Genomic DNA, 22545 nt, shown 5'->3' with positions numbered 1-22545 from the left:
GGGAGTCTCAATCAGCCTGCTCCCTGGGTGGCAGTGACTGCTAGAACTCAGGGCTGAGAGATCTGAAGCATCGGCGTGCCTCATGTCATCGCTTTGAAAGTTCTTTCTGACCAGCTGACACTGACACTGGTGCCTGGAGAGTGATTGATGGGCCAGCTGCTGTTTGTTCAGCTGAGGAACTGGCTGGCAACTCTTCCAGGTCTGTTAATCCTTCCAGCTCCTCCTCGTCAGGGCTCATGACATAGTCTATCTCAGCCGTTTCCAATATCTTCCCCATCAAGTCCGATCTCGTGGGAACTTCTTAGAGTTTCCATCTCTGTGCCAGAAGAACTCTAGCTGCTCTATTAATATGCACCAGCAAATGTCTCATCTCTTTCGAGTAATCATTAGGATACATGTTCAATAAAAATAGTTCTGGTTTATACTGAATCTGTATCTTCAGAATTTTCTGTAATAGTTCATGAACCATCTTCCAATAGTCTTTCACCATCTCACAAGTCCACCACATATGAAAAAAGATCCAACATGTTTAGTGCATTTCCAACATTTGTTAGACATATTAGAATACATTTTACAAAGTTTCTGTGGGGTTACATACCATCTATAAAACATCTTATACAAATTTTCTTTAAAAGCTACTGACTTGGTTAATTTAATATTGAGTTTCCATAAGGTCTCCCACTCTTTCAACATGATATTATGACCCACATTTTTGCCCATTGCACCATACAATCTTTTACAATCTTGTCTTGCAACTTCATCTGTAATAAATATGAATATAGCTTGGAAATTAATTTTTCTTGGGGACCCAAAAAAATCTTATCAAAAGGATATTGGTCCATATTAAAGTCAATTGTCTTGTCTTTAGCATATCTGGATTCTACTTGTGTTCTCAACCAACAACTCATTTTAATGTCCATATCTTCTAACTCTTCCTTGGTTTTCAGTTGATTATCTACTTTCAGCAGTTCTTCATATCTAGAACTTTGATTAGATTTCATAAGATTTGGCGGTGTGAATGCTTCCACTGGAGACACTCATCTTGAAATTTTCTGATAAATTTTGGTTTTAACCATGACCATGTGTGATACAAAGATTTCCGAAACCAATGGTTCTTAAAATAAGAATGTCCTTCTAATCTTTGATACCATAAATATGCATGCCATCCCAGATTGAGATCATGGCCCTCTAACAATAGCTGTCTCCTGTCATTCAGGAGCACCCAGTCTTTTACCCAAGACAGCACTGAAACTCTATAATACAATTGCCAATCTGGGAGACCCAAGCCCGCTCTCAGTTTGGAGCCTTGTAATGTCTTTAGCTTGATTCTTGGTTTTTTCTTCCACCAGATAAAATCAGAAACCATTTTATTCAGTTCCTGGAAGAACACATTGGTTAAAAGCACTGGTACAATTTGAAATAAAAATAACAGTCTTGGCAAGATGTTCATTTTTACTGAAGCTATTCTTCAAATCTTGCCACTTTCCCAAATCATTTTTAATCTCTTTGAGCAGCTTGTCATAATTATCCATCTTTAAACTACTGCATTTATTTGTAAGATATACACCCAGATACTCAACACTTTTCTCATAGGAGAATCCTGACTTTTGTTGAAGGAGTTTGATTTGTTCTGTAGTCATATTCTTTGTCAGAAATTTTGTTTTGTGATAATTTATCTTTAAGCCTGCCCAATGTCCAAACTGATTGATCTTATTTGTTAAACATTCAATTGAGTCTATTGGTTGCTCTAATATAAAAACCAAGTCATCCGCAAAGGCTCTCAATTTGTATTGCTCACCCTTGATAAGGGCTCCTTTGATAGTTGCAACTTCTTTTATCTGGTTATTCAGTATCTCTAGACACAGGATGAAAAGAAGTGGTGACAAAGGGCAACCTTGTCTTGTACCTTTTTGAATGGCAATTGCTTCTGTTAATTCACCATTCACCATCACCTTTGCTCTTTGTGAAGAGTATATTGATTTGTATTGTTCTCAAAAAGTTCTCACTGCCCTCCAATTGTTGCAACATAAATTGCCAACGAACATTATCAAAAACCTTCTCTGCATCTAAGCAAATTAATTCCAATTGTTTCGCTGGATGATTCACATAATATTCCAGTATATTACATACTGTTCTAACATTATCTTTCAAATATCTTCTAGGAAGAAATCTTGCCTGGTCTTGGTGAATTGTAGTCTGTAGAACCGTCTTTAAGTGTTGTGCCAGTACTGAAGCGAAAATCTCTTTCTCTCAGAAAGTTTGTCAAAGTTTGATATTCTCTTCTCTTTTGTCTGATTGGCCATGGTACCTCTCTCAAAATTTTCACCATGTTTCTTGCTGTTGTCACTGGGTTATCCTTTGTTTGTTTCAGGATATTATCTCTGGTCTTCTTCTTTGTGAGCTTCAAATGGATTTTGCTAGGTAATTTGTTCCCTCTCGTAAAATTTGATGGTACCCGCTTAACTTGATCAGACTCCTCCTCCATCTTCTCAGGTGTCACTTGTAGAATTTCTGATAGAGCTTTGCTCAGTATTTTCTGTAGATCTTCAGCTTTTTCTTCTGGTACATTTTGAAACCGCAACATATAAACTGCTCTATCCATCTCTAGCTGAAGAAATCTACTATCATATACCTTCTGCTCTTTTTCCAGTTGTTCTACTTTTTATGTGTTATCTGTCACCTGTGCATCTTGGACCTTTAAAACTTTATTAGCCTCTGCTGTTTGCTTTCTATTTTCTTGGAGCTCTTGTTTGATCTCTACCATCTGCTCTTCTATACCATGCCATCTTCTTATGGAGATACATTTGTATGATTCTTGTGAAAATTATAGCTATTATGAGATCTTGTGCAAATTATGGATCTGTATAATGTTCTTTTTAATTGGAATTATTGCCCATCAGCCCAGTTGTGTGGAACAGCACACATTGGCATTGGTAACTGCTACTCGTATAGTCATGGGCATGAATTTCAGTGGAGTGGCCAGCTATGTTACTCTGTTGCAGCAAAAGCATCCCGGAGCTAACCATCTTGGGACCTTATCATATATCTTTCTTTTGATTTTTAACCAAACATTGAATATTGCTTTGCGAATTAGATGGTTTACAAAATATTTTTGCATTTTTTCTACATACCATATATTTGCATGCCATCCACTATGTAAGTCAAAGCCTTCTAGTGCCAGTATTCTTTTGTTTTCCAGTATTATCCAGTCCAGCAGCCAAACCGTTACACATGCTATATAGTAATTTTCCCAGTCTGGAAGGCCTAATCCACCATTTTCTTTTTTATCAATTAATATTTTCCATTTAATCCTGGGTTTCTTATCTAACCAAATAAAAGCCCGGATCATCTAATCTAATTTAACAAAAAAAAAAAAAAACTTTCTTACTTGCAAAATTGACCATCTGAAATAAAAAACATTACTTTTGGAAGTATATACATCTTAATAAGTGCAATTCTGCCCATAAATGACAGTTGCATATTACGCCATTTCATTAAGGTTTCTTATCTAACCAAATAAAAGCCCGGATCATCTAATCTAATTTAAGAAAAAAAAAACTTTCTTACTTGCAAAATTGACCATCTGAAATAAAAACATTACTTTTGGAAGTATATACATCTTAATAAGTGCAATTCTGCCCATAAATGACAGTTGCATATTACGCCATTTCATTAAGGTAATTTCGATCTCTTTTAATAAGGGCCCGTAATTATTCTCAAAGATATTGCTGCATTTGCTTGTCAAAATTATCCTTAAGTATCTTATTTTCCTTTTCCTTTTAAATCCTGTTCCTTTCTCCAACACCTGGATTTCCTGTGTGGACATATTTTTTGTTAAGATTTTGGATTTCTCTTGATTTATCTTTAATCCGGCCACTTGACCATAATTATTTAACTCCTTTAGAATCTCATCCATAGACTCTATTGGATTCTGCAGTATTAAAACAATATCATCGGCAAATGCCAAAAGCTTATATATCTCTCCTTTAACTTCTAATCCTCTAATTTTGTTATTATTTCTAATAGACTCCATCAAAATCTCCAAAGACAAGATAAAAAGTAACGGGGATAATGGACAGCCTTGTCTGGTACCCTTACATAATTTAACTTCTTCCGTTAACTCGCCGTTAACAATTATTTTAGCTGTTTGTTCGTTATAAATAGCTTGTACATTTTTTATATATTCATTTCCAAAATCCATAATTTTTAACTGTTGAAACATAAAATTCCAGTTTAAATTATCGAATGCTTTCTCCACATCCAAAAACAATAACTCCATTTGTCTATTCCTATTAACTTCAAAGTATTCGATTACATTCAAAATAATTCTAAGATTAGATCTCATATGCCTTTTTGGAAGAAACCCTGTTTGGTCTGAATGGATTAAATTTTAAGTACTTTCTTTAATCTATTGGCTAAAATAGCAGAATACATCTTATAGTCAATATTAAGCAACGATATTGGCCTGTAATTTTTAATTTCATCAGAACCTTGATTAGTCTTCAGAATCAGAGCTATATTCGCATTTTTCCAGGAGTTCAGCATTTCTGCTGTTAACCACACCTCTTCCACTACACATTTAAAATAATTTATAATACTTTCTTTAAAAGTAATGTAGTACTCTGCTGGAATGCCGTCAGGACCGGCTGCTTTATTTTTCTTCAATTTTTTTCCACGCTTCTATTTCATACATTGAAATAGGACTGTTTAGGATCTCCTTTTGTGCCTGCATTAATTTTGGAAGTGATTTATTTAGTAAATATTCTTCTTGTTTACTCTTATTTATATCCGTTACACAATAAAGTTGCGTGTAAAAATCCCTTATTATTAATTTCATTTCCTCTGTGAGAAACTTATGTTTACCCTCCTTGTCTTTTAGTATTTTTATTATTTTATTTTCTCGTTCTTTCTTGATTTTGTGTGTGAGCCATTTTCCCGGCTTGTTAGCATTTTCAAAAAAATGTTGCTTAGCAAAACGGACTTTTTTCTCCATTTCTTCCAAAAATACCACGTGAATCTTGTGCTGTAGAATTTTAATCTCGTTCTTTATAGTTTGTATTGTTGGATTTTCTTTTAGTTGTTTTTCTTTCCCTTTAATTGATTCCATCATCTCTCCTAACATTCTGTTTTCTTCTCGTCTCTTATGAGCATTAAAACTTATAGCAAGGTCTCTAAAATACGCTTTGCTTGTTTCCCAGACTGTTTTAGAGGATATCTCTTTCTGCATATTGGTTTAAAAAAAAAATTCCATCTTTTCTTTAACATATTTAATAAATTTCTTATTTTTCACTAATCTTGGATTCATTCTCCAACCACTTCTTTTCCTTCTTCCCTTTATACAAATCATAACAGGATTGTGATCCGCGATTGTACTAGGAAGAATTTCAGTTTTTTCAACAGATTTCATTAGTGGTATGGATGCCCAACACATGTCAATCCGTGACCACGAATTATGTCTGTTGGAGAAGAACGTGAAATCCTTTTTATTTGGGTTTAAAGTACACCATACATCAACTAAAACAAATTCATCTGCCATTCTAAAAAAAAACTTCTGGAAGGTTTTTACTTCTGGGGACCTTACATTTAGTATTTATTTTCCCATAACATCTATCTAAATTGGGACAGTTTACCGCATTGAAATCTCCAATCATACAAATATTTTCATATTTATGGGTGTCCACAACACAGTATAATTCCTTGTAAAAGTTCTCCTGTTTATCATTAGGCGCGTATATATTAACTAATAAAAAATTCTGTTGCTCTTTTATGATTTCAATGCCTTGATATCTTGCGTCCAGCGCAGAAAAAATCAATTTAGCTTGTATATCCTCTTTAATGTACGTTACCAAACCTCTTTTTTACTTCTTTATTTCTGATGTAATTATTGCCTTCCCTAATCTTTTATTCAACAATAATAACTCATCTTTTTGTTTCATATGGGTCTCCTGCAAGCAAATAATATCAGCCTTAAGTTTCTTTAGTTGTAAAAATACTCATTTTCTTTTTTGGGGTGAATTCAAACCATTAACGTTTAATGAAATGATCTTTAATTGACTCATCATTGTTAGGTTTTACAAATCCTTAAACTCTGTTTGTTGAGTTTTCTTCTTCTGCAATCTAGTTTCTCTCTGAGGTAGTTCTTCCCCAAATAGAACCTCCCCCTCCTCTTGTTCACTCATAACTAATAAATCCACTAATTTAGATGTTTCAGTCGCATCTGTTCTACCATCTGTCTCTTTTGAATCCCTCCGTCCTGTTTTTTTTTACCAGTTCTTAGTGTGGTTTTTTATAAACTCTTCCAACTTAAAAGGTGTGTCAATCTTATATCTAGTATTAGAGATTGTGAATAATAAGCCCTCTGGAATAAGCCATCTATATACTATTCCTTTCTCTTGTAACAATGTCGCCAACCTTTTATATTCTTTCCTCTTATACCTTATCATCCAAGGAATTTCTCTCATGATTTTTATTCTAGTTCCTTTTATCATAAGCGGTTGTTCCTGCATCTCCCTCCACACCTTGTCCCTTATTCCTTTTCTAACAAATTTAAGATGCACCTCCCTGGGAAGATAATTTTTTTTTTTGCATACAATGAATTTACTCTGTAAATATTTTTTTTAAACTTAAGAATGCTTTATTGAGTTAAGAAGTGCGATACAGATATAACAAACGAAAACCATGAGTATGCATCAAATATCAAAACATGACACCATGAAACATTACAGAGTGCAGTTATGAAAGTAATTGACAGGACATCAATATAGTGTGGTATGAGGCATTGGGGATTCTATTATCAGCATAAACTTTATCAATGAAAGGTCGCCATTTTTCTATAAAATTTGAGGAAGCAATTTGTTGGGAACGATGAGGGCCTAAGTCATAAGTGAGCTTATCCAGTGCAAAATAATCCCACAATTTTAACCACCAAGTTTGTCGTGAGGGGGGAGAGTGTTGTTTCCAAACTAGAGCTATTGCAAATTTAGCAGCCACAAACATGAGTGAGATCAATTCCTCTGCAGATTCGGGGATATTTGAGTTATCTAGAAGATTTAAAAGGGCAAATTCGGGCGTAAATGGAGGAGAGTATGATGTGAGTTCTTGTACTTCTTGATAGATTTGTCTCCAAAAGCTATTTATGATTGGGCAGTGCCACCAGGAGTGGAGAAAAGTGCCCCTCTGTCCACAGTTCTTGAAACAGAGAGGTGAGATGGAAGACGAGTGCGCTAGCTGCACTGGGGTACGGTACCATCGTGTGAGGACTTTAAGGGCTTGAAGTTGGACATTCATCACTTTCGTTTTATATATGGAAGAACCCCAGATGGCTCGCCATTGCTCCTCAGTTAGTTCTATCTGCAAATCTTGAGCCCAGGCACCTTGATAGGAGTGCGGCTTTGCATTAAGGGGGCTGAGTAGCAATTGATATATTTTTGATATCAGTCCTTTGATCGGGATTGAATCACCAAATAGGATCTTTTCAAAGCCAGCAAGGTGGACACGCAGAGGGGGACTGAAGGAATGTGTATCTAATAAATGTTTAAGTTGAAGGTATTCGAACCAGGGTAGTCGAAGGTCACAGTCAGCCTCCAGAGTCACTTTATCTTTCAGTACCCCCTTAAGAAGAACATCAGCAAATCGGGTCAGTCCTAGACGTTTCCATTGCATAAACGAGTCTTTACTCAGCGCCGGAGCGAACCAGGGCTGTCTAACAAAAGTGGTTAAGGAGGAGGTCGGGGGAGCTAACTTATTACGGTGTTTACGCCAAACCTGCAGCATGGAGGCCAAAAAAGGGTTCGGAGAAGAAGAAGTTTTGACGCACTTAGACACACACCAGAGTTCCTCCTGGAAAGAGGGGGCCCTGAGATAAAAATCCTCGATCGACTTCCAGTCCGCCACGTAGGAGGACCTATAATATTTCACCAAATTAGTGAGGATAATAGCATCATGGTAGTTTGAAATATCTGGGACAGCTAATCCACCCAGCGAAATAGGCCGTCTACTTGAGGCAAAGTTGAGCCTTGGCTTCCGATGCTGCCACACAAATTCATTTATTTGGGATTGCCATTTATGCAGCAGAGGCTGGAACACACAGAGGGACCGCCCGTAAATAGAACACAATCTTAGGTAGAATTAATGATTTAATTAGATAGATACGCTCCAAAAGGGTGAAAAAATTTTTCCCCAAGTGGGATAGGAGAGAATTGATAGATTTGGAAATTTCTGTCTGGTTAACGGTTGGGAGAGTAGTGAAGTCTAACGGGATGTGAACACCAAGGTGTTTCCAAGATTTTCTAACCCATTTGTATCGGTAGTGCTTGCTGATAAAAGAAATAGAGGTAGAAGATAGGGTAATGTGGTGCAAGAGAGATTTATCAAAGTTTATGGTGAGGCCTGAGGCGATAGCGAAGTCTGAAAGATGAGAGTAAGTTGCTGGAAGTGACGAGGAAGGGTTGGTAAGATACAAGGTTATATCATCTGCGAAGAGACTAACTTTAAAAGCTTCGGTCCCCACGAGAATATCATGGATGCGAGCATCGTTCCTGATTTTGATGGCCAACGGCTCAATTGCAAGAGCGAATAGTAGGGGCGAGAGAGGGCAGCCTTGCCGTGTGCCTCTAGACAGACTGAAAATAGCTGAGTTTAAATTGTTAATCCGAAGTAGTGCTGAAGGAGAGAGATAGAGGGAGTCAATAAGAGTTCGAAATTTGGGACCAAAATTCATTCTTTCTAGTAAGGAGTGCAGGTAGAGAGGTTCAACTGAGTCAAAGGCCTTCTCTATGTCTATAGATAGGATGCAGGCATCCTGAACAGCTTTGGTTTTGCAATGATGAATCAAATCCAGTGTTTTTTGGGTGACATCAGTTAAGTCATGACCAGGGATGAAACCCGACTGATCAGAGGCAATATAATTTGCCATAAAACTATTCAGTCGCCTTGTTAAGATGCTAGTAAAAAGTTTGTAGTCGGTGTTTAAAAGGGATATCGGTCGGTAAGACTTGGGGTCTAATTCATCTCTCTCTTTTTTGTGTAAAACAATAATTTTGGCAAGACTCCAAGACTGAGGGACTGAGCCAGAATCGAGAATATAGTTAAAAAGAGATAGTAAGTAGGAAGATAATGTAGAAGTATAAGCTTTATAAAATTCAGAAGTGAAGCCATCCAGACCCAGCGATTTGTTTGTGTGCAATGATTTGATGGCTTCAGCAAGTTCCAGCTCATCAATGGGGCGGTCAAGACACTTTCTGTGGGCTTCTAGCAAAGTGGGGAGTGTAGTAACGGATTGAAAAAACTCAGAGATCGCTTCACGTGGTGGGTTCTTGGATTGGTATAGAGAAGAGTAGAATTGACTAAAGATATCTAAAATAGACTTTGAAGAAGTGCATACAACGCCTTCGCGATTTCTGAGACCCTTCACATTCAGGTTGGTGGCTTGCTGTTTGGCTTTCCACGCTAGAAGCCTATGAAATTTTGGGCCCCGATAACAAAAGGCTTGTTTGGTAAATAGCAGATTACGTTTGATTTTTTCAGTATCCAGGGCCTCTAACTTTTTCCTTTCCTCTTGCAAGTGCTGAAATGCTTTTTTGCTGCAAGTGCGTTTATGTTGGAGTTCAAGATCTTTGATTTTCTCAGTCAAGAGGTTAATAAGATGTTGTTTTTTCTTTTTTTGGGTGGCAGCCAATGCAATAATTTTGCCTCTTAGGAAGGCTTTGCTCGCATCCCAGACCGTTTGGGAAGGGATGTCATCAGAAAGATTGTGGCTAAAAAATTCCTTAATTTCCTGTTCGATTAGGTTGAAAAGTTCTTTATCTAATAATAAATAATTGTCAAGTCTCCAGGAAAAGCTACGGTCATATTGTACAGTTTTCTTAATAGAGCAGATAACTGGCGCGTGATCAGACCAGAGTTTTGGTTCAATTGAGGCATCTACAAGAGCATTACAAAGAGAATCAGAAATAAAGATATAAGCAATGCGCATGTGAGTTTGATGCTGCGAAGAGAAGTAGGTAAAGTCCCGCTCATTTTGATGGAGAAACCTCCAGGAGTCTGTAAGCCCCATTTCTGACATTATTTTATTCAAGCCTGAGGGGGAAAAGCCTCGTCTGGGGGGGGAGTGGAGAGGCGAATGTTCCGATTTTCTGTCTAGCTGAGTGTCCATAAGGAACTTAAAGTTAGCTCCAATAATTAAAGGGCCTTCCTGAAAAGCTTTTAATTTGTTCATAATCTCCCGGATAAATTCTAGTTGTCCCGAATTAGGCGCATAAATGGCAGCTAGGGTTGTGATTTCGTCATTGAGTCTACCCTTAACAAAAAGAAATCTACCACGTTCATCTATCTCAGAGGCCAAGCAAGAAAACTGAACTGAACGTGAGAGTAAAATGGCAACCCCCCTGGCATGAGAGGAACCAGAGGCTGTGAAAGACACAGGAAAATGGGCAGAGCGAAATAGGGGATTAATGTCATTTCGTAAGTGTGTCTCTTGTAGAAAGATAATGTCTAGAGCACGTTTCTTCAACCCTGAGAGGATGCATCTAGATTTGATTTTGCTATTAAGCCCTCGACAGTTCAGCAAAAAGATTTTTAGGTCCAGGGCCATTTAGGTCAAAATATATGGATTATAAATTAGGTCTCCCATCAGGGACAAAGGACGGAGATGATAGACAATTACAATGTAAGATCCATAGCAGGGAAATGCAGTATGAGACCTCATGACTATGAAAAAGGATGGTTTGTATGTGAGTGAATGTAGGACAGTGTCCCGATCTATGATTACTGCGGGAATATAATGGGATATTGGAAAGGTACTAATTGCTATAACAGGGCTAAATAGAAATAGTAGTTTAAGCCAACTTGGCGGGCCTTTGAGAAAGAAAAATGACGAGCACAGGAGAAAAAGGGCCACTGATCCAAAAAGCAAGCCCATAAAACATGAAGGCATATACATTTTGTTCCTAGGACAAATGAACTGCATCAGTGTCAAGTCAAACAAAGAAGAACTAGAAAAAAGGCAAAGAAACCTATACAGAACTAATAGACAATCATGTGATATCCCTAGTTGAACAGCAGATGGCGTACTAGAGTAGCAGCATAAGTGGTAACCAGCATATCTAACACTATAATACAAGTAACAGCAATGAGTGTACCTCATCCCCACCCCCTCCCCCTTTCTCTGTCCCCTCTGTATATAAATGATGGTCAAAGATAGATTGGAAAGATGTCTGCAGGGGGACAGAACTCCCATCGGATACATAAAATAATAGAACCAGTAACCAGCACATGGGGAAAACCCGTGGGTCCCAGGAAACCACCCAAGACCGGGGTCCTTGTACCCTTCCACTACACATTCCCCTCATTCTTGAGAGCTGGAGAGCCAAGCCCCACTCTACCCTCACCCCCCCCACCCTCCCTCAGATGTTAATTATCATATAAGACAAAGCTTTAAAGTAAGATAACATAAGATAACAACGCAGGTTTATTATGAGTTTACTGATTGCAGTGACTGTATAGAGTCCGGAGCCTGGGCTGGTTCGTGCAAACGGGCTGAGATTTTACGATTTTTAGGCGGTGACACGAAGGTCCATTTTCGCTTTTGTGACTTACGATCCAGCTCCATCGGAACATCTATGTTGAGTGACTGAAGTAGATACAAACCAGCTTCAGTGTCTTCAATAGTCCAGCTTTTCCCTTGGCGATGTATGACAAGTCTGCCTGAGGGTGACCATCTATAGCGGATGCTTGCTGCGGCCAGCTTTTGAGCAATAGGTTTGAGGAAATGCCTATTCTGCAGGGTTTCTGCTGATAGATCTGGGAAAGCAAGTATTTTCTTATCCTTATAGGGAAGACCATTAAGGTTTCTGGCAGTGTCTAAGATCTTTTTCTTAACTCGTATGTCAGCCAGTTCGATGATGACATCTCGGGAGCTGTGGGAGCGGGAGGAGAAGGTTGAACCCAGTCGATAAGCACGAACAATGTATGGAGCGATGCCATCCTCCAGCTGAAGGGCTGTAGAAAACCACGATGCTAGGAAGCTGGCCAGGTCTGAGGTTCCTTCCTCGTGTTCTTCAAAGCCTCGCAGTTTAACATATCGTTCCCGCGCTTTGTTATCTAGTGCCAGAATTTTGTCTGTGGCCCAGCGTTCTTGCCTCTGAAGATGTCGGATTTCCTCTTGATTAGTTTCTAACGCTGAGTTAGCTGTGGCTGTGGCTTCTTGTAAAGTGATTTGTAAGGAGCTGATCTGATCTGTAATTGGCTTGAGTATAGCCGCCATGTTGTCTAGCATTTCTGACTGAAATGAGCTCAGGGTATTATGGAATTCTTTTGCTGTGAGGAGATCTGGTGAGGAAAGCAGACTAGCAGCGCCATCTGCCATATTTGACGTTTTGTGCGGCCTTGACAGGGAGCGATCAGATTGTGAGCTGGAGTCCAGAAAGGATTTAAGAAGCCAAGCGCTAGCTAAAGATGAGTTATTCTTTTTATGGGACGATTTTCCCATAGTCTGATAAGAAATAGGATATAAAAACCTGCGTCGATGAGGGAGGGTGAGGAGATCGGGTCAGGAGCTAAAGCCTCACACGTCTGTCGCCATTCGCGCCGACGCCACGCCCCCCAATTTACTCTGTAAATATTATCAAATTCTCTTTCAATTTCCTCTTTTTTCATCTCAAGTATAGCCGTCAATGCTTCCGCCAAAATATTTGTCAACTTTTCATTTTTTTCCTCCGGAATATTCAAAAACCTAAGAATGTAGTCTGCTTGTTCCATTTCTATCTTTGCAATTTTCCCTGAACACTCTACCTGTTTTAGTTCTATTTCGTCCACCCGGTGGTCCGTTAACTTTTGATTGTTTTCTATGGATCTCGTGATTTTGACTAACTCCAAAATGTCTTTTTTTGTATCTTTGGACTGGTTTTCCAGCCCTTCTAACTTATTTGCTAACCCCTCCATCTGATCACTCAACCTTTTTTGCATTTGGTTTAGGGCTTCCATAAATGTTTGTTGGAATTCTTTAAAAACATCCTGGGAGATTGCAGCTCCCACAAATTTAGGTTGGCCAGGGGAAAACTTAGTTTTTGTTTGTTGAGACATTTCCTAAATTATACAACTGTTTTACTATCACTTAAATGCTATTGTGAGTCTTCAATAGAAAGTATTAACCCTTTACCAGTAAAGAAAAACAACTATCCTTACTTGAAACAGTTCCAGCTAATAACACCAGCCCTTAACTCTCTTATATAACATACACTAACTTTAGGTTTGCTACATCAAATAAAATCCAAATTATAACTTAAGGACCCTGGTTTGGCCTGCCCAGTCCTTTTCAACAGTCTTCTTCCTTATTCACCAATTCCAGTCCTGTACAAGTCCTTCTCCTCAGTTCTACATCGGCAGATCCTCTACACTCCATGCCCCGCCTTGCACCGCCTCCTCAACACGCTGTCACTCCGTCCTCCATCGCTCCGTCACACAGCAACGGCACATCCTCTTCAATCCACGCCCCACCTTGCACCGCCTCTTCAGGACGCCATCGCTCCACCTCCCTGTCCTCTCCGCACCTTTGTTTTTCCGTTACTCCGTTGTTCCTTCTTATCAGCCTGTCCTCGCCACTCCTCACTCGTCCTCTCCTCGTCCTCTCGTCACTCTGCCTCCCCGTTCTTTCCACACCTCACCTCCGCGTCAATTAATCACCACCTTGCCGCCCTGTTCCCTCCGCTCCTCGCCCCTCCACTCTCTTGCCCCTGCGTCTTCCACCACTCCGTCACTCCAACGCCATATTGGTCCTTCCCTCCAACCGTCTGTCAGCTTTGTCAGACCCACATTCTGCCGGCTGACTTTCTTTCTCAAAAACGCCCTTCCACTCACTCTCTCTGAAGATGCCTTCAAATAAACGGGCGCTGGAGAGCTCCAAGCTGAGTAACTGAAAAGCTGAAAAGCCATGCTTCCCCATTGTGGATTGTAGAATTACACCAGCCACGCCCCTCTCCACGACTTCACCTCCGCTTTACATCGGCCCCTCTCTCCGGTCATTCTTAGCCATGACTGGGTACCTTTGCTTCAAAGTCAGTAACAAGAAAAAAAACAGACTAAACCAATACCGAAAAAGAAAAAAAAAGCAACGAAGCTTTCTTCCAGCCCCGCCTACCACCTTCCACCTCCATGCTCCGGCGGCTGGGGCTAGTTCGTCTTATGACGCTGCTCGGCTTCGGGACAAAAGTAGGGGGAATGAACCAGGAGAAACTACTCCCAGCTAACTCCCTCGCCCCTTCCGCATACAGCTCCTCAACTGGAGACTTGTATTGGCTCGTAAGCCCCCCGAAAAGCCTGAGTTTGGTACGTTCTCTGGAGAGAAACTCAGAGACGTGACCGCACCGCCCCGCCAGAAACCGGAAACCCTCAAAGTTTAATCCTGAAGTACGGGACTATACCTTTTTTTCAGCTAGACATAGCTCTTTCTCTAGAATTGACATGTTGTGGGGTACTAAAGACTTGGGGCTTAAAACAAAGAAAATAGAGATATTACCTAAAATAGGAGCTGATCATAACCCAATAATGTGGATTACAAAACTGTCGAAAAAGTCAAGAAGATGGAGATTAAATGAAGATTTACTACAAAATAAAGAAATAGTGACATCTCTAGAAAATGAAACCAAAGCATACTTCCAAGTAAATGAAAGGGAGGATATAGAATTTCAGATGGTATGGGATGCCTACAAGGCAGTAATGAGAGGATTACTAATAACATTGAATAATAAAGACAAGAGAGCAAAAGATAAACAGATGTTGGACATTCAAAATGAAATTAAGAAAAAAGAAGGTGAATTAAGGAAAAGACCAGGAAAAAATAAAATTATAAGGGAGATTACAATATTGCAAGCACAAATGAGACATCTGTTAAATAAAGAATTGGAATGGAATTTGAAAAAATTTAAACAGAAATCTTTCAAGGGAGAGAATAAACCTGGAAAACATTTGGCCTGACAATTGAAGAAAAAGAGAGAAAGTAAAATTATTAATAAAATTGTGGCTGATGGAAGAGAGATGGTAGATCAAGAAGGAATAAAGAGAGAATTTTTTAAATATAATGCTAAACTATTTAAAGGTGTTAAAATAAAGAAGGAAAAGATGGAAGCGTATTTGCAGAAGATTAAAATAGCATCCTTAACTGATTATATGGAAAAAGTTTTGAATGATCCAATTGAAAAAATAGAAATTGAAGTAGCGATTAATGCAATGACAATTGGAAAGGCTCATGGACCAGATGGATTTACGGCAAAATTTTTTAAAACGTTTAAAGAAGAATTAATACTGAAACTTCAAAAATTAATGAATGTGATAAGAATAAATGGGAAAATACTAAATACATGGAAGGAAGCAGTAATTTTGTTGATTCCAAAGGAAGATAGAGATGCCACTAATGTAAAGAACTATAGACCAATCTCATTATTAAACAATGATTATAAGATATACACAAGAATCTTAGCAGAACGGCTTAAACAATATCTAATACATTTTATAAAGGAAGACCAAGTGGGTTTTCTCCCTAAAAGGCAAATAAGAGACAATATTAGAACTGTTGTAAATATTGTAGAATACTATGAAAGACATCCAGACAAGGAAGTTGCATTATTCTTTGCGGACGCAGAGAAAGCTTTTGATAATTTGAATTGGGACTTTATGTTTGCAGTAACGGAGAAAATAAAATTGAGGGAAAACTTTATAAGATTGATAAAAGCAATTTATACTGAACAACGTGCAAGGTTATGTATAAATGCAGATCTTAAGAAGAAATGATAATCAGCAAAGGTACAAGGCAAGGTTGTCCGCTTTCACCATTGCTGTTTATAATGACTCTTGAAAACTTATTGATGCAAATACAAGATGATGAAGAAATTGAAGGAATGAGAATTAAAGGATTTCCCTATAAATATAGAGCATTTGCAGATGATATAATGTTTATAAATGAAAATCCTATGCAAGTAACACCTTTGTTGTTAACCAAAATACAAGATTTTGGAGAATTGGCGGGACTTTATGTAAATAAAGTTAAGTCAAAAATTTTGTGTAAAAATATGCAAGTAAGTAAACAAAAGGAATTGCAGAGATTAATGGGATGTGAAGTTACCCCTAAAGTAAAATATTTGGGCGTGGAAATAACAATGAAGAATATTGATTTGTTTAAAAACAATTATGAAAAGTTATGGCGTAAAATGGACGAAGATATGATAAAATGGAACAAGCTTAATTTTTCACTGCTTGGTAGAATACCTGCAATTAAGATGAACATTTTGCCGAGAATAATGTATTTGTTTCAAACTATTCCAAATGTGAAAGACAGTAAACAATTTAATAAATGGCAAAGAAAGATTTCAGAATTTGTATGGGCCAGGAAAAAACCAAGGATTAAAATGAAAGTTTTAACAGATGCTAAAGAAAGAGGAGGATTTCAACTACCAGATTTAAGATTATATCATGAAGCAGTTTGTCTAGTGTGAATAAAAGATTGGGTGACGCTGTTGAATAAAAAACTTTTAATGTTGGAAGGTCATGGAAATAAATTCGACTGGCATGCTTATATGTACTATGAAAAGAAAAAGTTAGATTTTTTTTCTCACCATTATATAAGAAATAATCTACTAAATGTTTAGATGAAGTATAAGAAATATGGCGATGAGAGAAAACCACTATGGATAGTGCCAGCAGAAGTAATAACAATAACAGCTGAGACAGGAGAGGAAAAAGGGATGTCATATACTCAATTATTAAAAATACAAAGCAGTAAAATAGAATTGAAAACTGCTGAATTGAACAATAAGTATGACTGGTTTCAAATGCAACAAATAAAAAGTTTGGTGGAAAGCGATGTTAAAACTGAAGGAATAAGACGAGAACATACAGAAATAGAAAAAGTTCTGCTTGGAGATAATAAAAAATTAATTTTGAAAATCTATAAGTTACTTTTAAAATAGTCTATGGAAGATGAGGTAGTGAAATCTCAAATGATTAAGTGGGCAATTAATGTAAATAAAGAAATACAGATGGACACATGGGAATATTTGTGGAAGAACTCTATGAAACTCTCAACATGTCAGAGTATTAAAGAAAACTGTTTTAAGATGATGTACAGATGGTATATGACTTCTAAAATTTTGGCAAAGATGAACAATAAGATGCCAGATTGATGATGGAAATGTAAAAAACATGAAGGTTCTTTCTACCATATGTGGTGGACTTGTGAAAGAGCGAAAAAGTACTGGCAGATGATTCAACAAGAGATTTCTAAGATCTTGGGATATGAATTTAACAAAGTTGCAGAGACTTTTCTGTTGGGATTACAAATGGAAAAATTTCCAAAAGAAGATGGAACATTAATTTGGTACTTGCTCTGAGCTGCTAGGACATTATATGCGCAGTTGTGGAAGCAAGAAAAAATACCAGAGAAATGGGATTGGATTGTAAAAGTTATGACATGGAGTGAAATGGACAAGTTAACAAAGACCTTAAGAGACTATGATTTAGAAGTATTTAAGATGGAGTGGAAAAAGTTCAGAAGATACGTAGAAAAAGAGTGGAAAATAAAAGGACATTGGACAATTTTTGATAATGTCTAAGTACAAGAGGGAGGAGGATATTAATTTTGGTTCTTATTAATTAAGGGTACCTTTAATATTAAGATTTTAAGTATATAACACCGGCTGGGGTCAAGTAATGGGGGGAGGGGTCGGTAGAAAGTAATATATGGGATAGATTTTAAAAAAGTAATTATTAATGTAAGAAATTGAAATTTATTACCATATGTTACTAGTAAAATTATTTGAAACAAAGATTTACAGATAAACTTGAGCCACTTTGTCAGAAGTTTTGGTGTAGCTATGTTTCTCAGAGGCTGACAGCTATGACCCAACACATAAATGTCTTTGAACACTTTCCAGATGGGATCAGTAATGTTTGAATCAGAACAATATTGCATGTAGTGCCATCATCAAGACGGGGGAATCCTCCTTACATTCTATTCATTATACTATCTAATGAAATACTACCATTTGTGGAAAGAATTTTATATGTGAACACATTATTTCCTATGAAGAGAAATACTGGAACATGGTCCAAGACTCAGACTTTGACACTGCTACACTTATACATCAACCAAGGTGGCCAAAGATAGAGGAGACTTTCTCTCTGAGGCAGGAGCTCTAAGACAACCCCTGAGGCCATGAATTCCACCACCAAGGACAAATGCTTAACTCCTTTGCATATTAGCAGTTGCTCCACTGGTGTCACATATGGATAGTAGACTTATAAAAGAAAGTGCTTCTTCACAGTGGCATTCCTAGCCTATGTAGCACCCAGGGTGGATAATTTTTAACACCCCCCCTTTTGCTTTGTTTTTTTGCCATCAAGTCACAGCTGACTTAAGGCAACCACATAGGGCTTTCAGGGCAAGAGATGTTTGGAGGTGGTTTGCCATTGCCTGCCTCCATGTCAGCCCCACATGACTTGTGAGATCTGTCGAGGCTATCCACTGCTCTATACAGCAAAATTATTTTCAGTAATACTCATAATAATGAATAATTATGAAGACTAATAATGGCCAGAAAATAGATTCAGGTAGGTAGCTGTGCTGGTCTGAAGCAGCAGAACAATGTTTGGTCTTAAATATGCCACTAGACCCAAACTTTGTTTCAGTGGCCAGAAAAGAAACACAGACAGTGAAATATATATATATATATATATATATATATATATATATATATATATATATATATAAAATCATGCCAGTTTAAAAAAAAATCAGGTTCCAACATACTATTTCCATAATGAAAGCAAGTGTGGTGCAGTGCTTAAAGTGCTGGACTAAGATCGGGAAAGTCCAGATTCCAATCCCTACCCATGCTCTGGAAGCTTGCTGGGTGACCTTGGGTCAGTCACATTACTCTCAACCTAGCCTTGAGCTGGATAACCCCAGAATAGTCTTATCTCATTAGATCTCAGAGGCTAAGTAGGGCCAACATGGAGGCAGGCAATGGCAAACCACTTCCGAATGTTTCTTGCTTTGAAAATCCTATGGGGTTGCCAGAAGTTACCTGTGATTTGATGCAGGGGGGAGGGAGAATTCCATCACACCACTTGTGTTCTAAGCAGGCACTTTGGAGGGCTTCTCTTCTCCATTTTGAAGCCCAAGAGATGACCATCTCAAACATCTACAAGGCATGTTTGAGAGCTAGGACTGTGTACTAACTTTTGCTAAATAACACTAGCCAGAGCATCACACAATAGTGATCATAAGCTTCATCAGACTGGATGTTAAGAGAAACATACCCTAAAAAGAAGATGGATGCCCCCATCCTCCATTGTTTCCAAAGGACTCAAGTCAGCCCAGAAAATCTCTGCAGTAGAAACTGGGGGGGGGGGGATTTTTGCAAGCCCAGCAGAACCAGTGCAAGGTAGCGTATCCAGCAAAACTGGCACAATGTACAGTACACAGCAAACCCAGTGCCATTGTGGCAATGCCAGCTGATGAAAAGCACAGAATAACAGTCCAAGGGTGTGTGTGTGTGTGTGTGTGTGTGTGTGTGGAAGCCCAGCAGAACCAGTGCATTCTGTTGCCAAGCAGGATAGGAGTGAGAAGGTCTTGAGACCAAAAAGTGAAAATAAAGGGGAGGGGGACACAGAAAAATTAGGTGACGGGAGACAAAAATGAATGAGAAATGTGTGTAAAGAGGGAGAAAAATCAAGAGAGGGAAAGGTTGCTTTATTTTTCTGCTACAGCCTGACTACTGCTTTGCAAGATCTGGCTGAACTGGGTGCAAGGAATGGGTGAGAGACCTACAGGCTGGCAATTATTGTAACAGCTATCAGCATTCTGGCTCAATTGTTAATAAGGAAGTTTGCATCAGTTGTGGAGAAACGGAAGTTTAACTGATTCTACAGTTCTTTTTGCTATGCTCGGAGTTCCCTGTGCCCTGAGTGGCTGCAGCCAGAACCGCATTTTAAAAACAAAAGGGAAGACATTCGGCTGGACACAGCATGATGCTGGCTTCAAGGGTCCCATTCAAGGGCCTTTCCTCAAGCTGAGTCTGGAGCAGACCACACCCCTATCCTACCCCTGGTATGCCACTGCTTCTTCACACAATTTGAAATTACTATGAGAAGTAAAGGTGGTATAAACCATGGAAACTGGGAATAGCCAATACCTTAGATGGACAAATTAATGGAGGGTAGTTCTATCAGTAGTTAGCAGCAAGAAGGAATTTCTGTTTACACAGAATATATACCACTAATTCCAGATGTTGGGGGACAAACCGCAGGGACAGTCATTACTTTTTTGTTTTGCTCAAGAGCCCGTAGAGGCATTCGCCAGGCTGTTCAGCTACACTCCTGAAGAATGGGCAGTCACCTCCTTGTTGATCTGGCAGAGCTTCTTATAACACTCAACGATGAATTGGCATCCACATCTATAACCTGAGCATTTCCTCCACACAAGTTCCCTTTAGATCTTACTAAGCAGTGCTGGCAGCTGAAAGCTGAAGTCGCTGGAGTGGCGCATTTGACTGGTGGCACTTCAGACAATGTCCAGCTCCAAAGCCAGAACTTGTCTTCTTTATACTATATCCAGTTTAGCCAAGGTTACCGTCACAGATACCAGCCAGAAGATCTTCTACATGAGTTCCAACAAGATTAGAAAGTGCGGCTTTGTGAATATTTTAGAGATATTTTCTTCTTCCCCACTCTCTGAAGCACAGTAAAAGTTTCACTCAGTTAGTTTGAGAGTGTTTGCTTCTCAAAGCAAAAGAGTTCTGTTTTGCTGAGTTGGGTCATCAGTGGAGGGAACGTTAACATCCATCTTGCAGCCTACTTGAGTCAGGTCCTTTAATTAATGACTTGGGAACCTGCTTTATCTTTTAAAAGGATAAAATCTAATTGTGGTTCAAATTAGACTGTCTAATGAATGTGACTGCAAAGCAATTGATCAAAAGATATAGGGGAATAGTGGTTAAGTAAACCTCTTGTTTGTTTTGCATAAGTATCTTAGGGGAGCATTATCAGTTGCATTGATGCATTCTCTGGAATTTTAGCCAATTATCTTGGTGTGCTTCAAAGACTTTAAACATGTGTTTACAGACCTGCAAGATCCAAACGTATGGCAACATACCTTTTACATGCAGTAAAGAAAGAAAACCCCATAGGAATTATCTAACTCTAATAAATTCCTTTAGAGTCCTACAGCTGTTAATGCCAGCACATGTTCAAATCTCCGCACTGAAACCACTACAGTGAAAAAGTGCTTCAGTTTAGCTGGATCAGGTCCAAAGCACTCTATCAATTTGTCTTTCTTGGCAAAGTTACCGTACCTTGATTTTTAAAAACCTAGGTTTGAAAATATAAATGAAGTAACTTTGGACTCCAGCTCTTGTATGATAAAACCTGGTCCTCAAAAACAATGTCATTAAAATATTTGATTTCACAATTAATATTCTGGGTACAGAAAACAGCAACAGAAAAGAGACTTTTTGTTATTTTTGAATAGTATTGCCTGCCCTGTCACAATTTTATCCTTACTATTATATTTTTCAGCAAATTAATGGTAGAAATATTTGCCTCTCAGCCTTTCTTTGAGAAGTTCAGAGAGTGCCCTTTGGGTCTGTTTTGTCCTCACAGAAACAATTTAGGCAGAGATTTCAACACTTGCTCACTGAATGGCTTAAATGGGGATTTGAACCTTGAGTCCAAATCTGGCACTCTATTCACTGCATCACACTGAATATATGGGTAGAATTCAAACTGATAACTCCACCTTGTTCTTTCTTTACCATTGCATAAGGTATTTAATCTTGCTGCTACCATGTGCTACAGAGTTCCATGATTCATAACTGTTTTCTAGTTATTCGGTATTCATTTTACAGCAATAATTGTTGCTATTAAAAAAAACCCCAACAACAACCCAGCTTTGTGCTTTGGAACAGATGATCAGTGTCAACCAAAACACTCTGCTGACAAGAAAAGAGATATGGATTATATGAGTATCTCAACCACTTCAGGCAGGGATGTGAAAAATAAGATTAGGATCTAAAAGAGATTTGATCTCTACTAGAATAAATAACTTCTCAGGAGCAACTTGTTAAACTGGGTTAAAAAAGGGATGTGTAATGATGTGGCCCACTCTAATAGCTCCTCCTGATCAGATTATATTTTATTACTCAGCTGAACTCTACAGCATGATTCAGTTTGTGGTTAACTAAAGCGGGTCACACAACATAAAAAGCTCATATCTCTCAGCAGCATTTTGGCAGAAATTGTGGATGGAAAAGAGAGTGTCAGGAGGGGAGACAAAGGCGACTCCTTTCAGGCTATTAATGCCAGAAAGCAGTTTTGTCTTTGTTGTCAAGCTAAAATGGTTCGTTGCTCATTTGTAATGTTGATACTGGGCCCATTTTCAGATTCTTGATGGTGAGATTTCCCCTAGGAATCTGAATGTCATACATACTTTCCCCACAGCTTGCCATTTGTGTTTGCACCTAGTTTGGGCCAATTTCTTTGGACCATGCCAAAGAAAAC

The sequence above is a fragment of the Heteronotia binoei genome, chromosome 10 (assembly GCF_032191835.1).
Source record: "Heteronotia binoei isolate CCM8104 ecotype False Entrance Well chromosome 10, APGP_CSIRO_Hbin_v1, whole genome shotgun sequence".
Classification (NCBI taxonomy): Eukaryota; Metazoa; Chordata; class Lepidosauria; order Squamata; family Gekkonidae; genus Heteronotia; species Heteronotia binoei.
The sequence above is the reverse complement of the archived record's forward strand: the minus strand, read 5'-3'. Positions refer to the sequence as shown.